The 6,000-nt window shown below is 41.2% G+C and overlaps 1 non-coding gene across 1 annotated transcript; it reads left to right on the top strand.

Moving 5' to 3' along the window:
- Positions 1 to 317: 317 nt before the first annotated feature.
- LOC114814386 lies at positions 318 to 455 on the top strand. Its single transcript, XR_003762184.1, has one exon. It is a non-coding gene; the product is annotated as a small nucleolar RNA SNORA7 (small nucleolar RNA).
- The last annotated feature ends 5,545 nt before the right edge of the window (positions 456 to 6,000 follow it).

The following is a 6,000-nucleotide window of genomic DNA, read 5'->3' as shown; positions in this document are numbered from 1 at the left end:
TTTAGTACTGTGTTGGGTGAATAGTAAGCGCTTAAAGGCACTATTATGCTATTATCATTATTGTCACCATCATCATCATTATAATTATTGTATTAAGCATTATGCTCCATCCATCTTTCCTAACTTGTCAATACATTGCCAAAACAATAGAATGCAAGTCCCTTGTGTGCATCTCTCTTGTATTGTACTTTCCCACGTGCTTACTTCAGTGCTCTACACACAGTTAGCTCTCAATAAATAACACTGACTAATTGATAGGTATCATATAGAAAAGAAGCAAAAGTCCTCTAGATAATTTGTTCTACCACCTTCCATGAACCCTTTCAGGGTCGCATCTGGAGAGTTTCCAGTATTCTACCAGTCTCGGCTATGGGAGGGAGAGTCAAGCAGAGGCCTACCCATTCCAGTCCTAGTTTAGGCAGTGGCTAGCGAGTGGAAGGCAATCTCCTCAAGTCAAAACTCACCCGTGCTGGGCAGCAGCAGCATGGGAGAGTCAAGGGCAGAGACTCAGGTTTACTGTATGGAAGAAGGTGCTGGTAAACCATTTTTTTTTACCAGATTTTTACCAAGAAAGCTCTATGAGTATGCTGCCAGAATGACTGCAGATTGAAGTGAGGCGTTGTGGGAGAGATGTGTCCATGGAATCGCTATAGGTCAGAAATGATTTCACCGCATAAGACAAGAACTTCCATGATGTTAATGATAGGATAACCAATCTGGTTAGAGAAGCAACGTGGCTCAGTGGAAAGAGCACGGGCTGGGGAGTCAGAGGTCATGGATTCAAATCCCGGCTCTGCCGCTTTTCAGCTGGGTGACTTTGGGCAAGTCACTTAACTTCTCTGGGCCTCAGTTACCTCATCTGTAAAATGGGGATTAAGACTGTGAGTCCCACCTGGGACAACCTGATCACCTTGTATCCTCCCCAGCACTTAAAACAGTGCTTTGCACATAGTAAGCGCTTAACAAATGCCATCATCATCTGGAAATAGCAAGGTCTTCATCTTGCTCTCGGTTAACGGCGCTTCCCCTGCTGATAGAAATGGTCCTGTGTTCAAAAAGATCTCAAAAATTATGCTTAGAAGCTCTCCAGTAGGATTGACTAATGCTTTCTGTAGCCTCTTATGTATGTTCACAGAGCCCGCTGAATTCATTTCATCCAATTTTATTGTTTAGCTCCCCTTTATCTCTTTCTTCTCCTATTCTTGTTTGGCTTTCCACCCTTCTATAGCAAGTGTTCACTTCTGATCTTTTATGAAAAGATTGAAAACATTGAAAGTCTTTGCCTATTCACAGTAACTATTAACAGCTATCCCTCACTCGATTCTTTTCCCTATGTTTGAAGAATGTTGTTCTCTATCTTACTTAGTGCTAGTTACATCTTCTTCCAAATTCCATTTTTCTAATCATGTTCCTGTGGAATATTTTTGAGCTTTTAATGAGCTGGCCTCATTTCCACTTTCAGGTGCTTCTCCGTGTCCTTCCATCCCTTGAGGATTTCTTGTTTTAGACAACTTGGCACCCTAGTACCCTTCTTTTGCACTGGAGAGTGATCAGAAATGGGAGATGAAATGAACAAAGCTGAAATATCAGTGCCGAGAAAATGTAAACTTTAATTAAGATAAAAACAGGCAAACTTCAAGGAAGCTTGAAAAGGCTCAAAAATATCATGTTAGAGGCTCAGGTAAAATGTATGCCACAGAACCACAAAAACATCCCCAATCAAAATCCTGCATGGTTAACTGCCAAATAAGAGCTCATTAGAAGAAGGGTCTCCCCAAATTAATTCATGATTAATTCATGAATTGATTGGTTAATCTGATAATTAACTCTAAAATCATTAACTATGCAGATAACCTTAGTAAATGATTAATCAATATCATTATTGTAACAATCAATTAATCAATCACTAGTATTCAGTGATCATTTACTGTGCACAGAGCACTGGACTAAGCATTTAGGAGAGTACAATACAGTAGAGTTGGTCGACATGATTTTTGCCTGCAAGGATCATACAATTTAGTGGGAGAGACAGACATTAAAGTAAATTAAAGCTAGGGGAAAGCTGTAGAGTAAAAGGAATCCTCAAACCCCTCATTCCTCCTTGATGTTCTTAACACAGTGCTTGGTACAGTGCTCTGCATACAGTGCTCAATAAATACCAGTGATCAATTGATTTAACTGTTTGAGCAGGGCTCATAATTCAGTTCCTCATTCCCCATGTCTCAGCAAGAATCTCCCAGATTCAGAAAGCTGAGTCTAATAGATGGGAAAATTTTCAAATTTCAAGATGACAATATGTTTTTCAGGGCACTCTTAGGTCTAAGCTGCAGGAAGATATCATAGAGTGTACTAGGTAAAGAGGAAAATAGCACATAAACTTCAAATGGAGCAAATGTAAGGTAATGGAACAGGGGAAAATTCATCCAAGCTACAACTACATGATTACGGGTTCTGAACTATCAGTTGCAATTCATAAAGTGACCTTGGGCACTTCATGATTTCAAGGATTTTCGGCCCTTTTTGACTACTGCAGCACATGAGGATTTGAGGGAACTGTCAATGAAGGCCAGAAAAATGCTCAGATCACAAAGACTTTTCAAAAACACAATAGAAAGTAATGTTATTTATTCCATCATCACTGCATAGAGCAGGAAATTAGCTAAGCCAAAAAATGAATTTCAAAGGCACCTTGCAAAGTGTGCTATAGCTAGGAATAAAAGATTCATTCATTCAATCATATTTATTGAGCATTTACTGTATACAGAGCACTATACTAAGTGCTTGGGAAAGTACAATACAGTAATAAGGATTCTGAGAAGCACTGTGGCCTAGTGAAAAGAGCACAGTTCTGGGAGACAGAGGACCTGGTTTTTAATTCTACCTCTCCCACTTGTCTGCTCTGTGACCTTGGGTAATTCACTTAACATCTCTGTGCCTCAGTTCCCACATCTGCAAAATGGGGATTCAATATATGTTCTGCCTCTTACTTAGACTGTGAGCTCCATGTGGGACCTGATTATCTTGTAGGTACCCCAGCACATAGTACACTGCATCGTACATAATAAGTCCTAGATATATATCACAATTATTATCATTATTCTGAAAATAATGTCAGTGTAAATCAAGTATTTCCAGGGTGTCATCTGATGAAGGTGGGATAAACTTTATAATCAGGATATATCTGAGAGGCTCAACATGGATTAGTTTATCATAATATGATACTGAAGTTAGAGAAATTCCCTCAGTCAAATTTTTTTTTGTAGCTGGCAGGAAATTGTTCAACTGGGGTTAACAATTTTCACCAGTGTAGTAAACTAGATGTGAACATACCAAAACAAATCCAAGCAGGAATTGTGAAAGAACTCTGAAAAGTGGATAGAGCATGGGCCTGGGAGTCAGAAGGACCTACATTCAAGTCCCAGCTCAGCCACCTGTGTGCTGTGTGACCTTGGGCAAATCACTTCATTTCTCTGTTCCTCAGTATACCTCAGTTGTAAAATGAGGACTAAGACTGTGAGCCACATATGGGACATGGACTGTGCCCAAGCTGATTACCTTGTAACTACCTTGTATCTAACAAAGAGATATCCAATTCCTTCCAAGCTCCAGAGAGACTAAGGGTGGGGGGAATCTGCCTCTATTCAGGGATGATGACTTTTATTCTTTTGTTGTGTGGATATGTTTGTTGTTTACAGTTTCTGGCATTGTTTCCTTTTGGCCTCCTTATCTTGCAATATTGAAAGTGTTTCTGCTCAAAAAGAGCTGTAGTTTACATATGCAGTATGCCTGGATCCTCTTTCGGACTCCCTGATTTCACCAAGGAGGAGGCCTTGTAGGGGAGGATTTGTTTTATCATATCCTTGAAATGTTTCCTCTGGCCTTCTTCTGTCCACCACCAGGGCAGTGCTTTGGTGGTGAATACAGCTTCATTGCTAGGAGACCGACCTGGTTCCAGACCTTGGTTTTTTATGATCCCACTCTGTCATTTGATGTTGTGCCCTGCTTCTAAGAGACACTGATGAAGCTATTCAAGGAGTCAGCGTGAGGCTTGTGGGGAGTCCAGGCTATCACCAAATGGGAAACCAGAAAAAATGCCTTGCTGGAATGCCCATGGTGTCACACATACAGTGATGAGCATACAGTCCAGTGCTTAGAACAGTGCTTGACATGTAGTAAGCACTTAACAAATACCATCATCATTATTATTATCAGCTTACCATGATGGCATCATAGGCCAGTCGAGGCTCAGGTGCCCATGGCCCCCCATCCATACCTCCCCGCCGGCCTTCACCTGAGAGAAGGGGCTAGAGTCTTCCAGAAAGGGTGATGCTGTTTCACCTGACTCCTGCCTCCAAATGGAACTGTCCTCTCCTGGATATTTTCCCATCACTGCAGACTCCACCACCATCCTTCCTTTGTCACCAGCCGGCAACCTTGGGTTATCCTCAACTCCTCTCTTTCATTCAACTCACATATTCAATCCATCACTAAATCCTGTCAGTTTCACCTTCACAACATAGCTAAAATCTGCCCTTTCCTTTCCATCCAAACTGTTACCACGTTAATAAAATCACTCATCCTATCCCACCTGGATTACTGTATCAGCCTCTTTGCTTACCTCCTAGCCTCCTGTCTCTCCCCCCTCCAAACCATACTTCACTCTGCAGCCTGGATCATTTTTCTACAAAAACATTCAGGATGTGCTTCCCCATTGCTCAAGAAACTCCAGTGGTTGCCCATCCACCTTCATATCAAACAAAAATTCCTCACCATTGGCTTTAAATCAGTCAATCACTTTGCCCCCTCCTACCTCACCTCGCTACTCTCCTACTACAAGCCAGCCCACACATTTTGCTCCTCTAATGCTAACCTTCTCACTCTACCTCCATCTCATCTATCTCGCCTCCGACCTCTCTCCCACGTTCTGCCTCTGGCCTGGAATGGCCTCCCCTCTCAAATCTGACAATGACTCTCCCCATCTTCAAAGCCTTATTGAAAGTACATCTCCTCCAAGAGGCCTTCCCTAAGTTCCCCTTTCCTTTTCTCCCATTCCCTTCTGCATCACCCTGACTTGCTCCCTTTATTCATCCCCCGCCCAGTCCCACAGCACTTACGTACTTATCAGACAGTAGTAAAAATAAATAAATGACAGTTTCCTCCCTTGACTGCAAGCTCATTGTGGGCAGGGAAGGTGTCTGTTTATTTTTGTGCTTTACTCTCCCAAGTGTTTAGTACACACAGTAAGTACTCAATAAATATGACTGAATGAATAGCTGTTTCAGGTTCCTCTTGTTGGAAATGGCACTAGGCAACATCTTCTGTCCAGCTCTGCTCCTCACATTCTCCACGGTGGGAAAACTCTGGTCTGAATTGGACCAAGATCTGGGTTAGGTCCAGGATATGCAGTTCTGGGGCATAAAACAAATGTGTCTCAAGATTGTTTTGAACTCTAACTCCTAAAAGGGACTGCAAAGACAAAAAGAAACAGCTATTGACCTTAAACAGGATCCAAACATGAAAAGAATATCCTTGCGTTCATACTAATTGAGGGTTTTTTCAACTTTCCATTTAGCTATACCTAATTAACTCAACACAGCTGAAGTTAAGATAAGTTGGCTTAATGACTTTGCTGCTGCAGTATTCAGAGTTAAGCATTAATGATGTCGAATCTCTGGAATTTTTTTAGGGTTTACGGTTTATTCTTTGGGGAATTATACAGGATAAAGGTGTTTAGAAATACACAGGAATCATAACTGACTTGTACTTTTAAACACCTCTCACCCTATACTGTTTGTTGTGTGTGGCTGTCTGCATGCCTTTTAAAACACGGGAGATTAATTGGAATATATAGTACATAGTTTTGATAGTATCATGTTACATATGCATAATCATCATTCGACTATTTTGTCTGATCTGTAGGTCACGTGTTACCAAATTCATGTTCTTATTCCATTTCTGCACCATTAATTTGGAAGATAGTCTACACCATTAATGGCCATT

Source organism: Ornithorhynchus anatinus, chromosome 9 (assembly GCF_004115215.2).
Source record: "Ornithorhynchus anatinus isolate Pmale09 chromosome 9, mOrnAna1.pri.v4, whole genome shotgun sequence".
Lineage (NCBI taxonomy): Eukaryota > Metazoa > Chordata > Mammalia > Monotremata > Ornithorhynchidae > Ornithorhynchus > Ornithorhynchus anatinus.
This window is presented reverse-complemented; position numbering and strand designations above follow the sequence as displayed.